General features: G+C 49.4%; 2 non-coding genes across 2 annotated transcripts; one reads left to right on the top strand and one right to left on the bottom strand.

Annotated features, from left to right (window-relative positions):
* Window positions 1-8,521: 8,521 nt before the first annotated feature.
* TRNAS-GCU (transfer RNA serine (anticodon GCU)) lies at window positions 8,522-8,604 on the bottom strand. Its single transcript has one exon. It is a non-coding gene; the product is annotated as a tRNA-Ser (tRNA).
* A 12,103-nt stretch (window positions 8,605-20,707) lies between these two features.
* Window positions 20,708-20,781, top strand: TRNAT-AGU (transfer RNA threonine (anticodon AGU)). The gene has a single exon. It is a non-coding gene; the product is annotated as a tRNA-Thr (tRNA).
* Window positions 20,782-22,096: the final 1,315 nt, after the last annotated feature.

The following is a 22,096-nucleotide window of genomic DNA, read 5'->3' as shown; positions in this document are numbered from 1 at the left end:
CCTCTATGAGAGAAATGCTCTGTGCATTACCCTGCATGGCCACACGGTGTCACTGTTGCTCCATGTGGGAAATGCTCTGGGCATTACTGTGATGGAGTAGGGACTGTCTGTGTGGGGGATGGGAGAGCAGGGGGTGACTTTAGGACCGGACACGTGCTCAGCCTGTAACGTGAGCTAGGCAGGGGGGAGGGGGTCAGCACCTTTGCCAGGGAAGCTGGACACAGGAAGGGGCCGGCTGGAGGGAGTTAGTTCAGTTTCGGTTTTGGTCTAGGTGGTTGGAATTCAGGGAATCCGAAACTGGGAGTTAAGTTTCCTGAACCTCCAGAAGGACTCGATTGAGGGGTCCTGCTTGTGCCTCCAAACTCTGCTGTATCCTTCACTCCTGCTGTCCAATAAACCTTCTGTTTTACTGGCTGGCTGAGAGTCACCTTGTGTCCCAGGAAGAGGGGTGCAGGACCGGACTCCCCCACACTCCGTGACAGACCCTAAGCCCCTCCGAGACCCCTGCAGCCTGGACGTAGGTATGTGTGCCTCCCACCAAACACCTAAGACCCCTGTAGACCCCTCCATCCTGAGCTTAGGTATCTGTGCCCCCTCACAAGCCCCCTAAGCCCCCCAGGGACCTATACAGCCAGAACATTGTTATCTGTGCCCCATATAGACTCCATAAGCCCCCCAGGACACTCCAGTGTGCACGTAGGTATATGTGCCCCTCAGAAACCCCCTAACCCCCCAGGAAACCCTACAGCCTGGATGTAGGTATTTGTACCCCCACAACCCCCCTATCCCCCCGCCGGGACATCTACAATCTGGATGTAGATATCTGTGCCCCTCACAAAACCTCTAATCGCCCCTGGGACCCATACAGCCTGGACATACTTATCTGTGCCCACTTGAACCCCTAAGACCCCCTGGTACCCCTACAGCCGGGACACAGGTATCCTGGACCCCCAAAAATCCCCTAAGACTCCCAGGATGCCTCCAGCCTGGACGTAGGTATCTATGCCCCCCATGAACCCCCTAAACCCCACTGGGACCCCTAGATCCTGGAGATTGGTATCTGTGTCCCCCCAAAAACTCTCTAAGCCCCCCAGGGACCCCTACGGCCTGGACGTAGTTATCTGTGCACCTCAAGGCCCCTAAGATCCCTCAGACCCCTACAGCCTGGATGTAGGTGTGACGGTGCTCCCTGTGGGAGTCAGCTGAGGTCACTTAATCAGGGTGAACTGCAAACAAAACAGGGCAGACAAATCCCAAATGCTGGTGGTGATTTCAATACTTAGATTTACCAAGCCAGCACAAAGCAGCTTCTGTAGGACCTCACTGGTTACTTAGAAGTTTAAGCCATGCAGTTCCCTTAAAGTACCCAGCCTCAGGCCTCCGTCCAGACACACCTGTCAGATATGATGATGATTCCTGAAAATCTTACTTCATCATATAAAAGGAAAGATTCTTCCAATCCCAAAGGATCAGCCACATACTCAGGATCTATTACAACTTAGATCTTACCTAAAATACATGCTATAGCCAATTCTTATTAAGTAAGCTAAAATGTATTAGAAAAGAAAAGAGAGAGAATGTTGATTAAAAGATTAATAGACATATAGACTTGAATTCAATTCTTGAGGTTCAGATACATAGTAGAGGTGAGCGTGTAGTAGCCAAAAGTCCTTTTTGAAATAGTCCATAGGTTATAGTCCAATTTCCATATTCAGGGTGGCTCCAGTCAATGACTGGGGATCACAATCCTTGTGGCTTAAGGTTTCCCCGTCTTGAAACCCAAAGCAGATATGAGATGAAGAAGGATCGTGTCCCAGGCTTCTTATACATTTCCAGCAGCCTTTCAGCCTGAGAAAACAATAGGCTTAACTCTTCTTCCAAACATCCTGGCAATTAGTACATCCATCAAACACTTCAGATACAGACTACCACAACCTTCAAAGAGACACAGACAATAATACTATTTCAATCAAGTATCATCATAAATGTTAATATTCTTTTTTTGCTCTTTGAATTAAAACTAGAGCAATAGACAAGACTTGTTTGCTGACATCACAAGACCTGAGCAAACACCTCCCCTTCTACCTCTAACACTGCAGACTTGCATTTCAAAGCTCTGTTCATTTACATATCTTGTTAACCAGTTTTTAAGGTTCACCCACGGGTCAGGTCAGTCGGTGAGGTGAGTTAATTAACTCTTTCTGGCCCTGTCACCTTTCAATGAGATATTAGATTATACTTATAATGTCACAGTCACGGTGAGTCGACTGCTGCAGCTCCCCGTAGACTCTGCCTGCATCTCTCACCAAGCTGGAGTACAGCAGTCAAGGGGAGAGCACTCGATGTGTTGCATCTATACTAGACGCGATATATCGACCCCGCTGGATCGATCGCTGCCCACCGATTCGGCAGGTGGTATAGACATACCCCGAATATCTGGTGATCAGAGCTGGACCCCGGAGGGGGACACATTGAAGGAACTCAGGGGTTAAGGTGCCTCTATTGTCAACTGTCAGGGCTGCTGTGGCTCAGAGGAGGGTGCTTGACTACCTGGCAGGCTTAGGTGCCGCAAACCTGGGAGGCGGGAGAAGTGAAGCGGTCACGGTGTGCTTGGGGTGCACGTGCTCGGAGCAGGGGTGAGCTGGGGCGAGGGGGGGAGCTGCAGGGCAGAGCGGGGGAGTTGCCACAAGAGGGGCGCCTCAGGGTGGAGGGGGGAGCTGCCACGGGTGGGGCGCCTTAGGGCGGGGGCGCGGGGGAGGAGGGCGCAAGGTGGAAGTTTCGTCTACGGCATGAAACATCCTTGCACGGGCCCTGCCCCATGCCCTGCCTGCAGCCAGCCCTGCACCCCCTGCCCTGCCCTGCCCGCAGCCAGCCTCTGTCTCCATCCAGCTCTGCACCTTCTGCCCTGCCCACACCAGCCGCATCCTCCCTGCCCTGCTTGCAGCCAGCCCCACAGCCAGCCCCTGACACACCCCCTGCCCTGTCTCCAGCCAACTCCTGCCTCTCCCCCCTGTGGCCCTGCCCAAAGCCAGCCAGCCCCCACACACCCCCAGCCTGCACCAGCCCTGCACCCCCTGTCTGCAGCCAGCCCCACACCCCCTACCCTGTCTCCAGCCAACCCCTGATGCACCCCCCAGCCTGAAGCCAGCCAGCCCCGCATCCCTTGCCCTGCCTGCAGCCAGAGCCTACCTCCAGCCAACTCCATGTCCACTGATGCCCTGCAGTTCCCAGGGCAGTAACCATGCACATCTGCTTCAATGAAGGGGGCAGGGAGCAGCTGGGACCCACACATGTGCACACTCTTGGGTGACCAGACAGCAAATGTGAAAAATCGGGACTGGGGTGGGGGTAATAGAATCCTAGATAAGAAAAAGACCCCAAAATTTGGACTGTCCCTATAAAATCGGGACATCAGGACACCTTAGCACACCCCCAGGACTCCTGAGTTCCATTGCTGGGTTTCCTATTGGTTCCACTGCTGGTTGTTTTCCTTTTCCTGGGGGGACTTTCGGCAAGTTGCTCCCCACTCTCGGGCTCTGTCCCCAGCATTCAAATGGGGATTTCATACTTTCCCGCTATTGGAAAGTGCTGGGAGAATCCCCCAGCAAAAGCTGCTTTGACAGTGCTAAGCAGCATCTGACCATTCAAGGTCAGAGCTCGGTACCTGGGAGGAGTGTTTGGCTCTGGGGTTTCACTTCAGCCCAGTCTAGAGAGAGGGGCCCAACCATGGAGTTTGGCTCAAGAAGACCAAGTGTCCAATTTGTTAAGGGCGTTTTGAATTCCAACCCTGTGCTCCTAAGTGCTTGGTGTCAGTTGCAAATTTTAGAAGCATGCTCTCCACTGCATTTTCCAAATCATTCATGAAAATATTGAATAGTATCGGACCGCGGACTGATCCCTGCCGGACCCACTAGGTACACCCTCTCCGTTGGACAGCCAAACATGGAGAAGGTCTCCTGGAGTCTGGGCTTTCAACCAGCTCTGCACCAACATTGCACTGATTACAGCTGGACTGCATTTCCCTCGTTTGCTTGTGAGAATGTCCTACGGGACTGTGTCAAAAGCCTTAGCAACCCCAAGCTAGATCCCATCTACTGTTTACCCACCTCCACCAGGCCCAAAACCCTGCCAAAGAAGGAAAGAGGATTGGTTTGGAATGATTTGTTCTTGACAAATCCCTGCTCACTAGTCCTAAGAACCAAACTATTCTGTAGGTGCTGCTGACAAACTGAGTGCTTAAAAATGTATTGCAGGATCTCTCCAGCAATGGCAGTGAGGCTAGCTAGTCTGTAAGTCTCAGGGGTCTCTTTGTTCCCCTTTTAGAGAAAGATCGTGTCTTGTTCATGGATGGGAAGAGGTTCTTTTTCAGGGATCTCAGACGAGAACTGGGGCACAGCACCTGGTTTGTCAAGGCCACAAAAAAGGAGGCAGGAACCTCTTCTCTCCTGCTGGCAAAGAACCCCAGGTACCTGAAAGACAGGGACTCACATCCCTGAATGGGCTTTTAAAAAGGCACTGGTTAAAGATTGGCCCCGACCATTTCTTGCTTCCATAGACTAGCCATTTTAGCAAACTTTAGAATTCCTTGGAGCTAAACACTGTGAAACTCCCCTTTCTCCTTCACAGAGGGCTTTAACGCCCCTTATCTCACTCAGGCTCACAACTGCCCGGAGTTTGAGAACTGTCCCTGTTCCCATTGGACTGATGGGAGGAGCCTGAGGTGCAGAGAAGGGAAGTGACCTACCCAAGCGCCTACACAGTAAGGTGGTGGCAGAGCCAGAAAGAGAAGCCACCAGTCCTGACTCCTGTTCTAACAGACAATAACCCCCCCAGAGGCAGGGATAGAGCTCAGGAATTGAGATGGTGGGGAAATTTCATTGAATCCATTTCTGTCGGAAAATCCCATTCAGGCTAATCCGGTTTGTTTCTCAAAATCATAACAAGTGGGATGAAAGTTCTTTGCAAAAATATTGTATTGCAAAACAAAAGCATCTCCTGTTTGTCAGAGTGTGTTAAATTGTCTCCTCGCACACAAAGAGGAGACACTTAGATCTCAAACATTAGATAAGATGCTTCAGTCTGAGCTAAGTCATTGCTGCTCTTAACAATTTCAAAATAAAAAAATGCAAAAAAAATAGACTATTTCAGCTATTCTATTACGTGTTAATCTGCTCTGAGTAAACGTGATAGGACACCTCATATTATGCCCTACTCCTAGTGACACTCTCCAATGGATCCCCATCCTCCACCCACCGTCGGGTAGGTAAGAGTGGATCATTATTATTTCTACTTGAAAGAGGGAGAAGCTAAGGCTGAGAAAGGAGAATTGACTTGTTTTAGGTCACACAGCCAGTCAGAGGCAGAGTTGGGAATAGGACCCAAGAGCCCTGATTTTCAAACTACCCATTGGATCTTGAATTTCAGACACTGAATGACCTGAATAAAGTGCTGTCAGATGAGCTCCAGACCAACAACAGTGACAGTAACTATTCAGCAAGTATTTGAGGAGAACTGCAATGTTAGAGAGAATCATGAATTGCTCAGAGACAACTAATGCAGAGAAGTGGCAAAATTCATCAAACATAGAACTGGTTTTGACTTATAAAGAGAAAAACAAGGACCTGAGTCTCCTCCCTGTCAATAACCCCCGGCTCAGCCAATCAGGGTAGAGACTGAGGATGGGAGGCTGAGGGATCTCACCAGAGAGCCCAAAGGATGGCCCAGGTCACCAGTGGGGATCACTTCCCGAGCAATAGTTCAGCCTCACATTTTTGGGTAGACCTCCCACAGTGAGAACTGCAGAGCACTGCCCTGCAAAAAACTAAAAAAACCACACACACACTCTCTCTCTCCCCCTCCCTCCTGGTGTTGGGAGGGGAACAGGTAAAAGGACAAAGGAAACAAGCGAAGAGAAAGGAGGGAGGGAGCGATGGAGGAAGAGGTGAAACAAAAAGGACAAACCCTAATGTCCCCAGTGATTCTAAGGGACAAAATCCCAGGTGCAGAATAAAATTCTGCCTCCTTAAGCTCGTGTTTTCCATGCCTCGAATTCACCTGTCACCAGATGGATCAGACTGAACAGCTTTCAAACCTCCAGGAGGCTCTTACCTTCTAAACAGGGACGGCTGTTTTCTAGTAAAATCACTACAAGGGAAGGAGAAACCTCGAAAGAGGTTCCTCCTGGTGCTCACGTCCGTGAACCCGAATACTCTCTCAGTCCTCAAAGAGAGACCTGGAGAAGGAGACTTGCTGAAGCAAAGCCACAGGGGTCTCTGAGGTTTCCCTGGCCCCTCACCCCTGTCCTGCCTTGCTGATGTCAGCATCTCTCTGTGAGGTCACCACCTCCCCACCACCTTGGACCAATAAGTCCTAGGTCCTGCAAAAGGCCTTTGTGATGTCACTGCCACATCCCTCCTTTGCTGTGCCAATGCCCTGCCCCTGGCCTGGTCCTTTGGAGGTTTGAGCTACTCCCTGTGGATCACTCCACTCAAGGAGCGTTCATTCTAGTCAGCAAGCCGGCTAGACAGGAAAACATCAGACACTGTTCCCAATGCTACACTCAGTTTTTCAGAAATTAGTCGACTTTCTGGCCAGAAGAGACCATTAGATCATCTAATCTGACCCCCTGCATGTCACAGGCCTCCTGTATGACACAAGAGCTACTTTGGGGACAAACACATTCAAGAAAGGCATCTAGTCTTCATTAAATGACATCAAGAGATGAAGAATCCACCCCTTTCCTTGGTAGCTTGTTCCTGTGGTGAATCATCCTCGCTGTTGACTATTTGTGCCTTAGTTGTAATAGGAATTTGTCTCTTTTCAACTTCCAATCATTGGGTCTTGTTATGCCTTTCTCTGCTAGATTCAAGAGCCCTTTAATAACCAATCTTTTCTCTCCATTAAGGCACTTCAACACTTCAGCGAAGTCACCGTTCAATCTTCTTTTCATAAGCTAAACAGGTTGAGCTCTTTCACTACTCACTAGAAGGTATTTTTCTCCAGCCCTCAGAACATTTGGTAGCTCTTTGCTGCCCTAGCTCAAATTTCACAACATCTTTTTCAAATGAGGACACCAAAACTGAAAGCTATTCCAATATCAGTCTCACGGATGCCATGTCACCTCCTGTGACGTTATTGACATAATCTGTAACTGTGCAGATCACTGTTGCGACCACTGTTCTATATTTGCAGCCAATACTGTAGAAAGGTTGTCATGTAAGGGGTCTATGGAGAGGTTCTGATTGGCTGATTATAATGATGCTATCTCTAGATGTGTATCATTTTTGTAGTTGATGTTATGAATATTGGCTCTATGCTGCCCATATTTCAAACTTGTGCCATAATGGGGGACAAAACAGCTACCTTGTTAGAAGTGGCTTTGCCAATAGAAGGAACCTGGGATTTAAACTCCCAATGATCGCACTGTGTTTGGGATCCATTTGAATTCCTCTCCCAGGTCTTTGACACTTTCATCTCCACTCATAGCGACTCTGATAGAGGATTAAAGAAGTCAAAGCATCATCTCCAAGCACAGACAACGGAGAATGCTTCATCACATGACACTTTGAGAAGTGGATGGATAGAACGTGATGAAGATAAACTCTGCCTGGCTCAGACAAAAGATAACAGTTGTGCAGTGATGAGGAAGGAGGGAATCTCTGAGTCACCCATCCACGGTCGTGTCTTCACAGTGCTCCCAAGCTGGAGAGTGAAGAACCCCCTCGGTCCCACCGTGAGACTGAGGAACAGGAGGCCTGTCACCCCTATTCCTGCCGTCCTGCATTCCTGGTGTCCAGCATCCCAGAGGGCCTCCGTGCCAGCAACGAAACCCAACCGTCGTCTGGACTCCCCAGTGCTCCTCCTCAACGGCTCTAAATCAGCGGGAGAGTGGAAGGTCCTGGGCGTCGCGCCGGCACCTGGGATCCACTGCACCTGAACAGTGGGGAAAGGTTTCTGCGTTGGGGCATTGTTTAGTGTTTTCTAGTTTCCAAGGGAGGGTTTATGGGCCTGAGCGTTAAGCTCCCAAACCCAGTCACTGTTTCATTGTATTCATTAAGTTCGCATTTTCCCCTGTTCCCCCAGCTTTCTGTACCTTTACCCTGACTACACTTACCTTTGTTTGTGCCAAACCACCTTGTCTCCTCTTTATTTTATTTACACCTCAGAAGGAGGGAGGCAAAATCCACTGGTGATAGAGACAGGAGGGAGTCGAGTTTGTATCTTCTGAGAAAAGGGGCTTTTTCCTTTCCTATTTCTCCCCTACCATTTCTAACATTTTCCTTTGAAGCGTTGCCTTATTCAGCTTGAGGAAACATTAGCTTTTTAAGATAAAAACTACGAAATACAGAACTAGAGACATTTTTTAGAAATCTGGGATTTAGACATTTTATTTAAAGCCGGTGGGGGGGTGTTGGAGTTTCTGAGAAGGTTTTTGTTTGCAAGAAGCAACATTGTTGTGTCTGTTATTGTACCAAGTGGGGAGATGGTTGTCTATAAAGGAAGAGTCAAGACTAAACGCATCTAGTGAGGATGGGATTTGAACCCATGCAGGCAGAGCACAATGGATTAGCAGTCCATCACCTTAACCACTGGGCCACCTCAACTGACCTGTAAGAAAAGGGACAGAAGGAGAAATCTAAGGCCGACAGAGATAGGGACACAAAGGAGTTTTTAAATACTAAGCGTAAGCAGGGTCTGAATGAGCTCCCCCCTCACATCTAGTGAGGAGCTGGGGAAAGACTTCAGGAACAGACCGTACTTGCATAGACACACCTACTCTGCCTAGCTATGCAGCATGATGGGGCCGCTTTCCCAAAATGACCAGTTTTGGATGGTGTTGGGTTACAAATCACTTTAGGATTGAGTGGAATAAAATGTTATTCTCCTTCCTGTATGAGTGAAGGGCAGCAGAACAGACCTAGTCCATCCTGATGGAGGGGTGAGGTGAGGTGAGGGTGAGGAATAGCTTTTATTGGACTGCAGAGAAGGATTGAGGACATCACGCTAAAACAGTGGTCCCCAAATATTTCACATTGTGCCCTCTTAGCCATGGCTGTGGCCCCTCGGAAGCCACGGTTGAGAAGCAGGGCTGGGAGTGGGGCTGTTTCTTGCTGGGGAGAGGGGTGCGGACAGGGGCAAGGGGGTCATCGCTGGGCTGGGAGCCAGAGGTCCAGACTGAGGGTGGGGTTGGGGAAGAGCTGGGACAGAGTGGGGCTGAGTGGTGCTTCATCCCTGCCCTCCATGGGGGCTGACTCAGGCCCTGAGGTGCCCCCATGAATGTTCCTTTGTGTCTCCCTAGGAGTCATACCCCACATTATGGGGACCACTGAACCCTACTCGCTAAGCAGGGGCTAGTGATTCCAAAGCCCAGGGAAAGGGAGAACAAGTGTGGGGGCCCCAGCACCAGAACCATGCACCCCCTTCTGTCTGTGGCTCTGCCCCCTTCCACCCATAGCCCCATCCACTATCACCTCTGTTCCACCCCTTCCCCCACCAGCCCCACCCTGTCACTCCTTTACCCCTGCCCCGCTGCGGCCCTGAGACCAGAGAAGCTCCGTACCCCTGCTGCAGCCCCTGGGCCGTAGCAGGGAGTGGGAGCTCCTCCAGCCCTGGGGCTGACATAGGGGAGACTTTTGCAGGGTGGCCTAATTTTGCCGGGGTCCCAGTCATGGGCCCCACTGTCCCCTTGGTGATGCAAGGTTTGGGGAGATTGAGCCCCCCCGACCTCCATTACGTGCCGCCCAGGCTACCACTGCTCAGTGTGGGGCCAGTCTCCCTGTGTTTTCTGCTGCTTGTGCTGGGGAGCCTGGCCGGCACTAGGGGTGGGGCCCCCAGCAGCCACCCAAGGCTCCAGGGGGTCAAAGGGCACCGTGTGGCAGTGCAAAGGTGCTCACTGCTCTCCTCTGCCCCAATGCTCCTCCATGGGCCCATAGAGGGTTGGGGGGAGTGAGGAGCAACACTATGTGCTCCACGCGTCCTGGTCACTTTCCCCACCTGGGCTGTGCTGTGAGGGGAGCATCAGAAGCTGCTGCTCTCTGCCCTCCCCTTATGCAGCCCAGCTGAGGAAAGTGACCTGGATGCAGGGAGCTCGGATGACGTCACTTCTCATCTCCCCACCCCCACAGCCCCTAGGGGTACCCGGAGGAGCAGCATCCCAGGGAGGAGCAATGCTAGCTGCTCCATGCACACAGATCACTGTCCGCACGTGGGTGCAGGAGGGGGCGCAGGGGTTGGGGACAAAAGAGCGGGGGAAGGGGTTGGGGTGAAGGGGGTGCAGGAGAGGGGCAGTGGCTGGTGGCACAGGAGGGGGTGCAGGGGTTAGGGGTGAAGGGAATTCAGGAGGGGGCAGTGGCTGGTGGCACAGGAAGGGGTGCAGGGGTTAGGGGTGAAGGAGGTGCAGGAGAGGGGCAGTGGCTGGTGGCACAGGAGGGGGTGTAGGATTAGGGTGAAGGGGGTGCAGGAGAGGGGCAGGGGTTGGTGGCACAGGAGGGGGTGCAGGGGTTAGGGGCGAAGGGAATTCAGGAGGGGGCAGTGGCTGGTGGCACAGGAAGGGGTGCAGGGGTTGGGGTGAAGGGGGTGCAGGAGATGGCAGTGGCTGGTGGCACAGGAAGGGGTGCAGGAGTTAGGGGTCAAGGGGGTTCAGGAGGGGGCAGTGGTTGGTGGCACAAGAGGGGAGTATGGGAGTTAAGGGCAAAGGGGACACAGTGTAGGGGTTAGGGCACAGGAGGGGGCAGGAGTTGGGGTGAAGGAGGCACAAGGGTTGGGAGTGCCGGAGCTAGGGGGTAAAGGGAGAGGGGGATCGTCCAGGGGCGATGGGGAAGTGCCAAAGTCTAAGTTTTACCCAGGGCACCATTTCCCCTAAAGCTGATCCTTGGTAACATTTCTTGCTGGGACGGGGAGGGGAGAGAGATGAGGCGTTATCTCTCTGTTTCTTTCCTCTCCATTTTCTGCTCCTTCCTTCAATTCCAGAATCCTCCCTTGTGTTTCAGACTGTGCAGTGACGCCCTCCCAACCCCAGGCCTCTGAAGCCTTTGGAGCAGAAAGATCCCAGGAGCTGAGGGTGAATCCAGGAGTGAGTAGCTGGCAGGAAGGAGTCCTAGCAGTTCTTCTGGGAGCACAGGTGAGGAATGACTCCCCCTTCCCTAGATTCTCCCCATGGGAACAGGGAGGGTTGTGTGATAAATTCCTGTAACTCTTCTGCCCCTCTGAGTTGGCAGAAACAAGGGCTGGGTTCAGTATCTAGGGGTTCTGCTTCAATAAAACAATACAAAACTGGCTCGAGCCCCCACCCAGTGACCTGGGACAATTACACATCACCCTCCTGGGTGCCTCTAGGAGGCAATACTTCCCCTCTTGCAAGCAGGGAGTCTGAGCCACTCCACTCCACCAGCCATTCCATGAACCACTCCAGTGGTCCCTGCAAACTGCTCTGCTGGGGCAGCAAAGAGCCACCAAATGTTCTGAGGGCTGGAGAAAAATGCCTTCTAGTGAGTAGTGAAAGAGCTCGACCTGTTTAGCTTATGAAAAGAAGATTGAAAGGTGACTTCACTGAAGTATTGAAGTGCCTTCAGGGAGAGAAAAGACTGGGTATTAAATGGCTCTTTAATCGAGCAGAGAAAGGCATAACAAGACCCAATGGCCGAAAAGTGAAAAGAGAAATTCATATTACAAATAGGGCGCAAAAATTCAGCAGTGAGGATGATTCACCACAGGAACAAGCTACCAAGGAAAGTGGTGGATTCGTCATCTCCTGATGTCATTTAATGAAGACTAGATGCCTTTCTGGAATGTTTTTCCCCCAAAGTAGCTCTTGTGTCATACAGGAGGCCTGTGATATGCAGGGGGTCAGATTAGATGCTCTAATGGTCTCTTCCGGCCATAAAGTTGACTAATTTCTGAAAAACAGAGTGTAGCATTGGGAGCAGCGTCTGATGTTTTCCTGTCTAGCCAGCTTGCTGCCTAGAACGAACACTCCTTCGGTGGGGTGATCCACAGGGAGTAGCTCAAACCTCCAAAGTGCCTGGCCAGGGGCAGGACATTGGCACAGCAAGGGAGGGGTGTGACAGTGACATCACAAAGGCCTTTTGCAGGACCTCAGACAATTGGTCCAAGGTGGTGGGGAGGTGGTGACCTCACAGAGAGATGCTGACATCAGCAAGGCAGGACAGGGGTGAGGGGCCAGGGAAACCTCAGAGACCCTTGGGGCTTTGCTTCAGCAAGTCTCCTTCTCCGGGTCTCTCTTTGAGGACTGAGAGAGTACTTGGGTTCACGGACGTGAGCGCCAGGAGGAACCTCTTTTGAGTTTTCTCCTTCCCTTGTAGTGATTTTACTAGAAAACAGCCGTCCCTGTTTAGAAGGTAAGAGCCTCCTCGAAGGAAGGGGTATCATGGGGGTGTCACAGTTCAGATGCCAATGCCCCACCGCCCCCACTGTAAAGAAGCTCTTGCCACCTTCTCTGTGTTTGCAGGACTGGAGAGAGCAGCATCCACAGCAGAGATTTGCTCCTGGCTGCCGGAGCAGAGCAGCAGGCTTAGCTGTCAGAACTTCCTGGAGCTATGAAACGGGAGGGTCCCATGGCTCTGTAGCAGAATGCAGGGCAGGCGAGTTCACGGCAGGCATTATGGGATACTGGAGGAGGCCAGTTATGGTTATATAATGAACGGCAGCATCTACACTGGCACTCTGTCCCTTTAAGTTTGCTGCAAAAAGCTCTAGGCCTCTCATTGAAGTGGTTTTATTTTGTCACCAAAACAGGGCAGTTTTGTCACCAGATGTGGCATTGCAGTGTGTACACCAGCCACAAGCTGCCGACCGAAGGGGAGTTGTGAGTTTTTCACAGACTTGAGCAATATAATTCTGCTGAAATAATTTTGTAGTGCAGACCTGGCCAAAGATTTACACACAAACACACACACACACACAGCTTGAAGGAAAACCTCATCTGCTCCTCCGCTTTGCAGAATCCAAACACAAGCAAAGCTTGTCAGGTCCTGGTGGAGATGGCAGGGAGTCAGTTGTGGTCAGACACTGTGTTTTAGCCAGATGCAAGCACCATGGCTTAGCTGGCTAAAGCACTTGCCTTATAAGCCGGAGATCCTGGGTTCAGGTCCCTAGGGGAGTGGCTTTTGGGGTACATGGTATTGGCTACTGTCAGAAGACAAGATTCAGAGCTAGATGGGCCTTCGGCCTAGCCCAGTGTGGTTTTTCTTATGGTTTAAATTATGCTCAGAGCCACTGATAATAGAGTTATTGAAAGTTTGGGAGATAAGAGCTGATAGGACAGTGGTCCAGTCCCCTCGCAGCTGACCCCCTCCCTCTGAGACAGGGGCAGGTCTGAGCTCTCGCACCAAATGCTCGTTGTGGCTGCCAGAATCTGTGGGCAGCTCATTTAATTTGCATTGAGGGTTGAGTCCTGCTTTGTGCCCAGTGTCTGAGAATGAAAATCCTAAACCGCCCTTTGAAACAACAAAAGCAGCAGGACGTGTTATTGTCCCTGCCCCAAAGCAGACAGACCAATGGAGAAATGCCACTGAGTCCACGGTAATACTCCACTGCCATTTTACCTTTTTTGCTTGCTAAACTCCCTCCCAACCTTGTGGGGTCCCAGACCCCGGTATTGAGCCTGAGCTGAGATGTCTACACTGCAAATTTACCACCCCACGGCCCAAGCCCCAGGAGCCGGAGCTGGCATGGGGCAGCCCTGGATGTTTCATTGCAGTGTGGACATAGCCTAGCATATGTCTACACTGCCATTAGCACACCCAAGTCACTATTCTCAAACCCTGGGTCAGCTGATTCAGGCTTGTGGGGCTTGTGCTACAGGGTAATAAAATTACAGTGTAGACACTTGGGCTTGAGCCCAGCCTCTGAGACTCCACAAGGGGTGAGGGTCTCCGAGCCTGGGCTCCAGTCTGAGCCCAAATGTCTACACTGCAGTTTCTAGCCTCACAACCTGAGCCCCAGGAGCCCAAATCAGATCATCCAGGCCAGCCAGGCCACAGGGATTTTATCTCAGTATAGCTGCACTCTCAGGGTATGTCTACATTGCAATGCAAGCCCAGGGTTAGCAGAAGTCATGTCAGCAGCCCCAACACATAAACCTAAACTATGAGGAAAAGACCCACCCACAAATAAGCTGGGCAGTGTCCTTCTCCCTAAGGTTCGTAAGTCCAGCAACCAAAAGTCATTTAACATGAGCCATCTCCTCTCTGCACCCCACTCACAGCTGTTGTCCTTAGTCAGTGCAAGCCCAGAGGTGCCTCTGTAGAGTTCATCTGCCATCCTGGGTGGAAAAGGGGGAAAATAAGAAGGCACCGTACTCACTATGTTGTCTAGGGACTCACTCACCCCTCCACAGCCACCCTGTCCTTAAGTTGGTCTAACACATAAATTTTAGCATGAGGACTCAGGCCCCAGCCCAGTTGGCTTTGGAACCAATGTCCCCTGCCTAGCAAGTGCTATTGAATTGAGAGTGAGTCCCTCCATCTGGGTCTGCCAAGCACAGTTCTGCTGCCCTCGATTCACACAACAAGGACAACAACCCTTTATTTCTCCTGTCCCAATAACAAGGAGACTGGGAATCCAACACCAGCCAAAAGTGATCATTTTGGCAAGCAACCCAACATATTCCCAAAATACTGTAAAATCCACATGAAGACTCATACACGAAACCTTGCAAGAAAATCTTCCTGAGGGGGTCTGAAGCACCTGCTGCTGGGGGGAAGGAAGGAGCTGTGGGTTGAGATTGAGGGGCACTGGGAATAGGAGGGGGTTGTGGGTTGGGACAGAGGAGAAGGGTGAAGAGGAGCAGGCTCTGGTTGGGAGTGAGGAGCAGTGAGCATAGGAGGGACTGAGGGTTGGGACTGAGGGGCACTGGGCAAAGAGGGGACATGGGTTTAGGCTGAAGAGTATCCTCATTTGGGGATCTAGCAGAACAGGGGAAGGCAGCAGGTGATTCTAATTCCATAGGGATATTTTGTGTGTGTGCGTGCAGGGGAGGAACATGCTATATGCCCAGAGGCCTTTATTCCTCCAGCCTGCAAGGACAGAGGGGCTGTCAGGAAGTTGCCCCTTCAATCCCCCACACACAAAGGCCCTTCTTAGAAAAGGCAAAATCCTGAAGAGAAAAAACATCAAAGAAGACTCCAGAAAGACAGATTTTTAAGATATAATGAGTAGTTTATTACCTGACCAGGGACTTGAACCCTCAGATTAAAAGTCTGATGCTTTACCAACTGAGCTAGTCAGACTCACAAACAAATACAGCAAGTTGGTGCAGAGGAGAAACTAGTCAAGGAAACGAAAGCAGGAAACAATAGGGGAAACCTGCTGCTCTCTCTGGCCTGGTCAACACTACGAGTTTATGTCCAATTTAGCAGCATTAAATCACATTAACCCTGCATCCGTCCACACAAAGAAGCCCTTTATATTGATATAAAGGGCTCTTAATACCGGTATCTGTACTCCTCCTTGATGACAAGTAGTGCTGAAATCAGTATTGCCATGTCAGATTAGGGTTAGTGTGGCTGCAATTTGACGGTATTGGTCTCTGGGCGCTATCCCACAGTGCACCATTGTGACTGCTCTGGACAGCAATCTGAACTCGGATGCACTGGCCAGGTAGACAAGAAAAGCCCCGTGGACTTTTGAATTTCATTTCCTGTTTGCCCAGCGTGGAGCGCTGATCAGCACAGGTGACTATGCAGTCCCAGAATCAAAAAAGAGCTCCAGCATGGACTGTTCGGGAGATACTGAAGCTGATCTCTGTATGGGGAGATGAATCTGTTTTATCAGAACTCCGTTCCAAAAGACGAAATACCAAAACATTTGAAAAAATCTCCAAGGCTATGATGGACAGAGGCCACAATAGGGACTCAACGCAGTGCTGAAACTTAAGGAACTGTGTAATAACCTTAGTCCCAGATCTGGACCTTAGCGTCCAAAATATGGGGGTAAGGTTATTACATGAGTGGCAGCTGGTGGGAGATAGACAGAACCCAGAAGCCAGTAGAAATATTATATTTTTCTTTTCTCTGCTAAGGGCTTTTTAGCAGAGAGAAACAGTTGGTTTTAAAAGGGAACCAGAGAGAATTTTTTTTTCTGCTCTCTCTCGCAGTTTGTGGCTTGCATGTTAAGGGTCTTTTGTCATGCAATAGCCCTCCCATTAGGAGGCAAGTACCGGCACTTATATGCATGCAAATAAAGTGGTTTTTCTGGTTTCCCTTCATTGAACATTAGCTAGAAAGAGAAAAGGAAAATTAGCTAAAGGCACTGTTGCTAGGCAGACTTCAGGAGGCAACAGAACCTGCAGTTCAGAAGATAAACACCGGAGGGCACCCCAACACAAGAAAACAGGAACCATGACTTCTAAGGCAAAAAGAGACGCCGAAGAACAAATCAAAGAAGCTGAACACAGGCGACAACTGGAAATAAAACAAAAACACTCAATTCCCTCCACCCAAAGTTGAAAAAATCCGGTTTCCTGATTGGTCCTCTGGTCAGGTGCTTCAGGTGAAAGAGACATTAACCCTTAGCTATCTGTTTATGACAAACTGAGACAAGCGTACCAGAAAGTCAAAGAATGAAATGGACGCTCATGGAGGGAGGGGCGCCTGAGGATTGTAGCTATCCCACAGTTCCCGCACTCTCCAAAAACCATTTGAATTCTTGGCTGAGTTCCCAAAGCCTGAAGGGTCAAAAACATTGTCGCGGGTTGTTCAAAGTATATGTCGTTCCCCCGCCTCCTGCCCCCATGAAAGCAAAGGGAAAAAAATCCTCTCTCACCTTTTTTCAATGTCACTGTATGTCTACTGGATGCTGCTGGCAGATGTGGTGCTGCAGCACTACACAGCAGCATCCCCTTCCCTTCCCTTGCGGACGGCAGACGGTACAGTAGGACAGGTATCCATCATCGTCGTCCCGTGAGTGCTCCTGACTGACCTCGGTGAGGTCGGCCGGGGATGCCTGGACAAAGATGGGAATGACTCCCAGGTTCATTCATAGCAGCTGGAGGCTGCGCTCCCCTCCCCCCTTTGATCCCTGCTTGCAGAAGCAATAAAGTCAGTGTTGTTTCAAACTCCTGCATTCTTTATTACTTCATCACACAAATGGGAGGATAACTGCCATGGTAGCCCAGGAGGGGTAAAGGAGGAGGGAAGCAATGGGTAGGGTTGTTGCAGGGGCACCCACTAGAATGGCATGCAGCGCATCATTTCTGCGGGATCTCTACGGCTCTGACCCGGAGCGCCCGTTTGCCCCTCTGGTTCTTTAGTAGGCTTGCCTGATAGTCTAGGCAGAACTGACTCTCCATTAGACAAAACTTAAAGAAGAGAATGACCTGGGGAGTCATTCCTATTTTTGTCCATAAGCCCGTGGCCGACCCCATCGAGGCCAGCCAGGAGCACCCATGACAGCAGCAGATGGTGCAGTATAACTGGTAACTGTCATTGTCAACTTGCAAAGCAGCAGACGGTACAGTAGGGCTGGTAACCATCTTTGCTAACTTGCAAAAAGCAAGGGGATGCTGCTGTGTAGCACTGCAGTACCACATCTGTCAGCACTATAAAGAAGACATACGGTGACAGTGAAAAAAGGCTGAACGGGCTCCATGGTTGCTGTGCTATGGCGTCTGCCCGGGCAATCCAGGGAAAAGGGCGCAAAATGATTGTCTGCTGTTGTTTTCATGGAGGGAGGATTGAGTGATGACATTTACCCAGACTCACTCATGACACTGTTTTTGCCCCATCAGGCATTGAGATGTCAACCCAGAATTCCAATGGGCAGGGGAGACTGCGGGAACTATGGGACAGTTACCCACAGTGCAACGCTCTGGAAATTGTATAAAGTCGAGGACACAGGCCCATACTAAGCACATTAATTCGGCGGTGTGCGTCCATGTACCAAGGCTAGCATCAATTTCCCTGGCCAGGCCCTTTGGAGGTTTGAGCTACTCCCTGTGGTCACCCCACTCAAGGAGCGTTCGTTCTAGGCAGTAAGCTGGCTAGACAGTAAAACTTCAGATGCTGCTCCCAATGCTACACTCAGTTTTTCCGAAAACTAGTATCTGTACAATTAGTCTACTTTCTGGCCAGAAGAGACCATTACAGCATCTAATCTGACCCCCTGCATATCACAGGCCTCCTGCATAACACAATAGCTACTTCTGGGGGAAAGGCATCTAGTTTTCACTGAATGACTTCAGGGGATGGAGATTCCACCACTTTCCTTGGTAGCTTGTTCCTGTGGTGAATCATCCTCGCTGTTGACTATTTGGGGCTTAGTTGTAATATGAATTTGTCTCTTTTCACCTTCCAATCATTGGGTCTTGTTATGTCTTTCTCTGCTCCATTCAAGAGCCCTTTAATACCCAATCTTTTCTCTCCATTAAGGCACTTCAACACTTCAGTGAAGTCACCTTTCAATCTTCTTTTGATAAGCTAAACAGATGGAGCTCTTTCAATAGCTCACTAGAAGGCATTTTTCTCCAGCCCTCAGAACATTTTGGTGGCTTTTTGCTGCCCCAGCTCCAATTTCACAGTATCTTTTTCAAATGAGGACACCAAAACTGGAGACAGTATTCCAATATCAGTCTCACTGATGCCGTGTCACCTCCTGTGATGTTATTGACATAATCTGTAACTTTATAGATCACCATTGTGACCACTGTTCTATATTTGCAGCCAATATGATAGAAAGGTTGTTGTGAAAGGGGTCTATGGAGAGGTTCTGATTGGCTGATTATAATTATGCTATCTCTAGATGTGTATCATTTTTGTAGTTGACTTTATGAATATTGGCTCTATGCTGTCTGTATTCAAACTTGTGCTATGCTTCCGAGGAACACCCCAGCCAGACAAGTTGGTGTCAGTTCTGCCTAGCCTGCTTGATGGCCCATTAAGGACCATCAGCTCTACAATCAACCCATTGAGAGAAGGTAGATATGCCTTGTGGCTCAGCAAGGTATGCAGGGATCTGCCTATGGACAAAACTCAAAGGTTTTTCTATGCCACGTGCTGGATAGAGTGTCCTTGGGACAAAGAAAACAAAGACCACATGGCAAGAAACTGTAAAAGGCTGATGCCTCGTCTCCATCTTGTCTTCAGTCCTGCTTCATACCTCTGAAGGGACTTTGCTACAAACTGAAGCTCTGTACAAGGGACTGAATGACCCATCCCAGCTGTGGATGGACTCCAGAGACTTGATTTGAACCTGCAGTTTATTCCATCACTGCTACAAGCCTGAACCAAGAACTTTGCTATTACTGTATGTGAAGGGTTAAAATTCATGTGCATATTATATAACAACCTGGTCTATGGATTGTGCCAGCTCTTTTCCAGACCCAAAGTCCAGAGTATAATCAAGGGACCAGAAGCCTAGCAAATAGTGACCAGCTAAAAGAAAGCTGGGTAAACAGAAAGCCTTGCTTGCTAAGATAGGTTTGGTCAGCAAATTGCCAGGTGTTGGAGCTAAGAACTAAAGAATTGTATCTTATTCAGAGATGCAGATTGAACAAAGAATCCCTGTTCCTATTGTGTAAGTCTCTTCTGTAGGGAGACGTTCTTCCCAGAGATCCAACCTTGACTTTATGAAAAGTTGGCAAATGTCAATATAAGATATGGCATCCTTCCACCTCCCTTCCCAGGGACCAATGCCTTGCCTTAAGACAAACAGAAAACAATCTTTATTGCCATATACTTTCACTGTTTCTTTGCTTTAAACTCTAGGAATGTACCTGGAGGACAATCAAAGGAGTTGCTCCTTTCCTATGGACCTCAAATCAGAATTCAGCATAGATATTTTATACTAATAACATTTTATCAAAGTATTCATGAAATGTTAACTTGCTAACTTGAGACCATGGGTGGAGACATTATGTAACCTGTTAACCTTTGGCTACTGTGCTTATCATGTCTTGCTGCAAAACGTATCCCAGAGTTTGAAACTCCCTACCCCGTCTCTTTCCCCCACCCATGGAAAATCTATATATTCTATTGTAATCAATTAACAGTGTCTCTGAGCCTAATAAGCAAGGTGACACTCTGCCAGTTCTGTGTGTAATAAACTCCTATTCTTGCCCTCTACATGGTGGAGATTTATGTCCTTCACAGACACCTGCTGAACAAAGAGGAGATTCAGCATCCAGCTTGGCTGAATGTGTCTTCTCTCCCCACAGCTTGGTGATCTTCTGAGGAAATGGAGAAGACTGCCTTTGCCTAGCTGTACATTGCTTGCAAAAGAAACAAGTCTTTTTGGTGGCAAGTATTGAAAGGAGCCATTAGACAAATGTGGAGACAGGAAAAATGTCCCCCAACTCAACTGGCATCTGTGGATGCTGAAGTCACAACACAAAGTGCTAAACAGTATATGAGCACAGGCTGATGTCAGAAGAGTCTCTACCAAAGCCTTTTCCACCAGCAGGGGCCTCTCTGTGTGCAGAACTCCTGGTAGTGTGATGGCTGCAGGCAGTGGAGAACTCTATTTTGGCATCTCTTTGTCAGTGAACATCTACAGAGGCTGTTTAAAGGTCTTTAGATAGTGATCTTTGGGAAGAGCTGGCTGAAGTGTCTTCCTAGTAACCAGAAGATCCTGGCTTGGCCTGCCAGTTCTTCCGTGCAAGTCTTGAGGGAAATGGGGAATGTCTGTAGTTTGGAATTTGCAGGTGTTGTCATGGACCATCAAAGGGAACAGTTGCAAGTATTTTTTCAAGGCAGGCACTATGGCTTGGGTGGCTAAAGCACCTGTCTAGTAAACAGGAGATCCTGGGTTCAACTCCCAGTAGTACCTTGTTCTATGGGTTTTGTCTCCTCTGCTCACATTTTCCTGTGTCTTTCTAGGAAACAGAAGAGACCTCCCTTGGTATCCAAGTCATTGCTTGCTAAGGAAAAGGCTTCTTTGGAGAGAAACATTGGAAAGAATCAAATCACAAGCCTGGAGTTGATGAAAAGGCTGCTGTGACTGGCATTGGCATGGTGGTTGCTTTGACTGCAATTGCTGCAACACAAAAGCCTGCACCACACGTCCTTGTGATTCGCTGGGGATGTCCACACACAGATGTCATGTCATCTTCCTTTTGATTGTCACTGATGAAAAATGGAGCAGCTGGAAGAAAAGTCCCAGAGGCACTTGCCAGGTAAAGTAGAGGTTAGAGATGCAGCACCCAGTGGTGCCTTGCCAAATCTGTCCACTCCTCACACTTTTTGGTCAATCTTTTGAAGAAGCAGAGAAGACTGCCTCTGCCTTGCAATGCAAATGCTTCCAAAAGAAACCGGTCATTTTTTCTGACAAGTGTTGGAAGAGGCACCTAAGAAATGTGGAGACAAGGAAAAGGTCATCGTATCTCAACTTGCATCCATGACTCTTGAGGCCACAACGCAGAGCACTGAGCACTGTACGACCACAGCTGGGGACAGAAGGGCCATTTTCAAAGGCATTTTCCACTAGCAGGGTCTTCTCTGTGCACAGAATTTCTGATAGTTTGATGTCTGCTGGCACTGGAGATCACTATTTTGGCATCTCTCTCTCTGTCTCAGTGAGCACCCGCTGTGGTTGTTGAAAGTCTGTGATGGGATCTATGGGATGCAACCTGAACAGTGGGACCCCCTGAGCCCTTTGTCCCACCACCTGGACTCCCTCTCACACATGTGATGCTGAGACAAGCTGTGAATCTCTGGCAGATATTGCACTTACACAGATATCCGTAGGTAGGGACACAGCCAACTGAATTACATGAATGCTTCTGCAGCCACTCATAACACTAATGATAGAAAGTCGCCCCCCCTACAGCTCTGCAGCCTTGCACCCCTGGATCATACCATCTTGCCTTAATCAGAAGCCTGATCAGTGTGAGTTTATTACACAGGGTCCACCCCTCCCTCACTGTGAATAGTACATGAACCAGCCTTGTAATGGAGCTGAGATTTCCCAAGAACTTCAAGCAAAATACACCAGTTTAAGTAGAGCATAAAACAGATTTATTAACTACAGAAAGATGGAGTTTTAAGGATTATAAGTGGTAGGAATAAAAGATCAAAGTAAATTACCATGGAAATTAAAGATAAATTCACAATCTAAACTTTACACCCTATTACACTAGGGCGTA

This window comes from Gopherus flavomarginatus, chromosome 3 (genome assembly GCF_025201925.1).
Source record: "Gopherus flavomarginatus isolate rGopFla2 chromosome 3, rGopFla2.mat.asm, whole genome shotgun sequence".
Taxonomy (NCBI): domain Eukaryota; kingdom Metazoa; phylum Chordata; order Testudines; family Testudinidae; genus Gopherus; species Gopherus flavomarginatus.
Note: the sequence above shows the minus strand (reverse complement) of the source record. Positions and strands in the feature narration are given on the sequence as shown.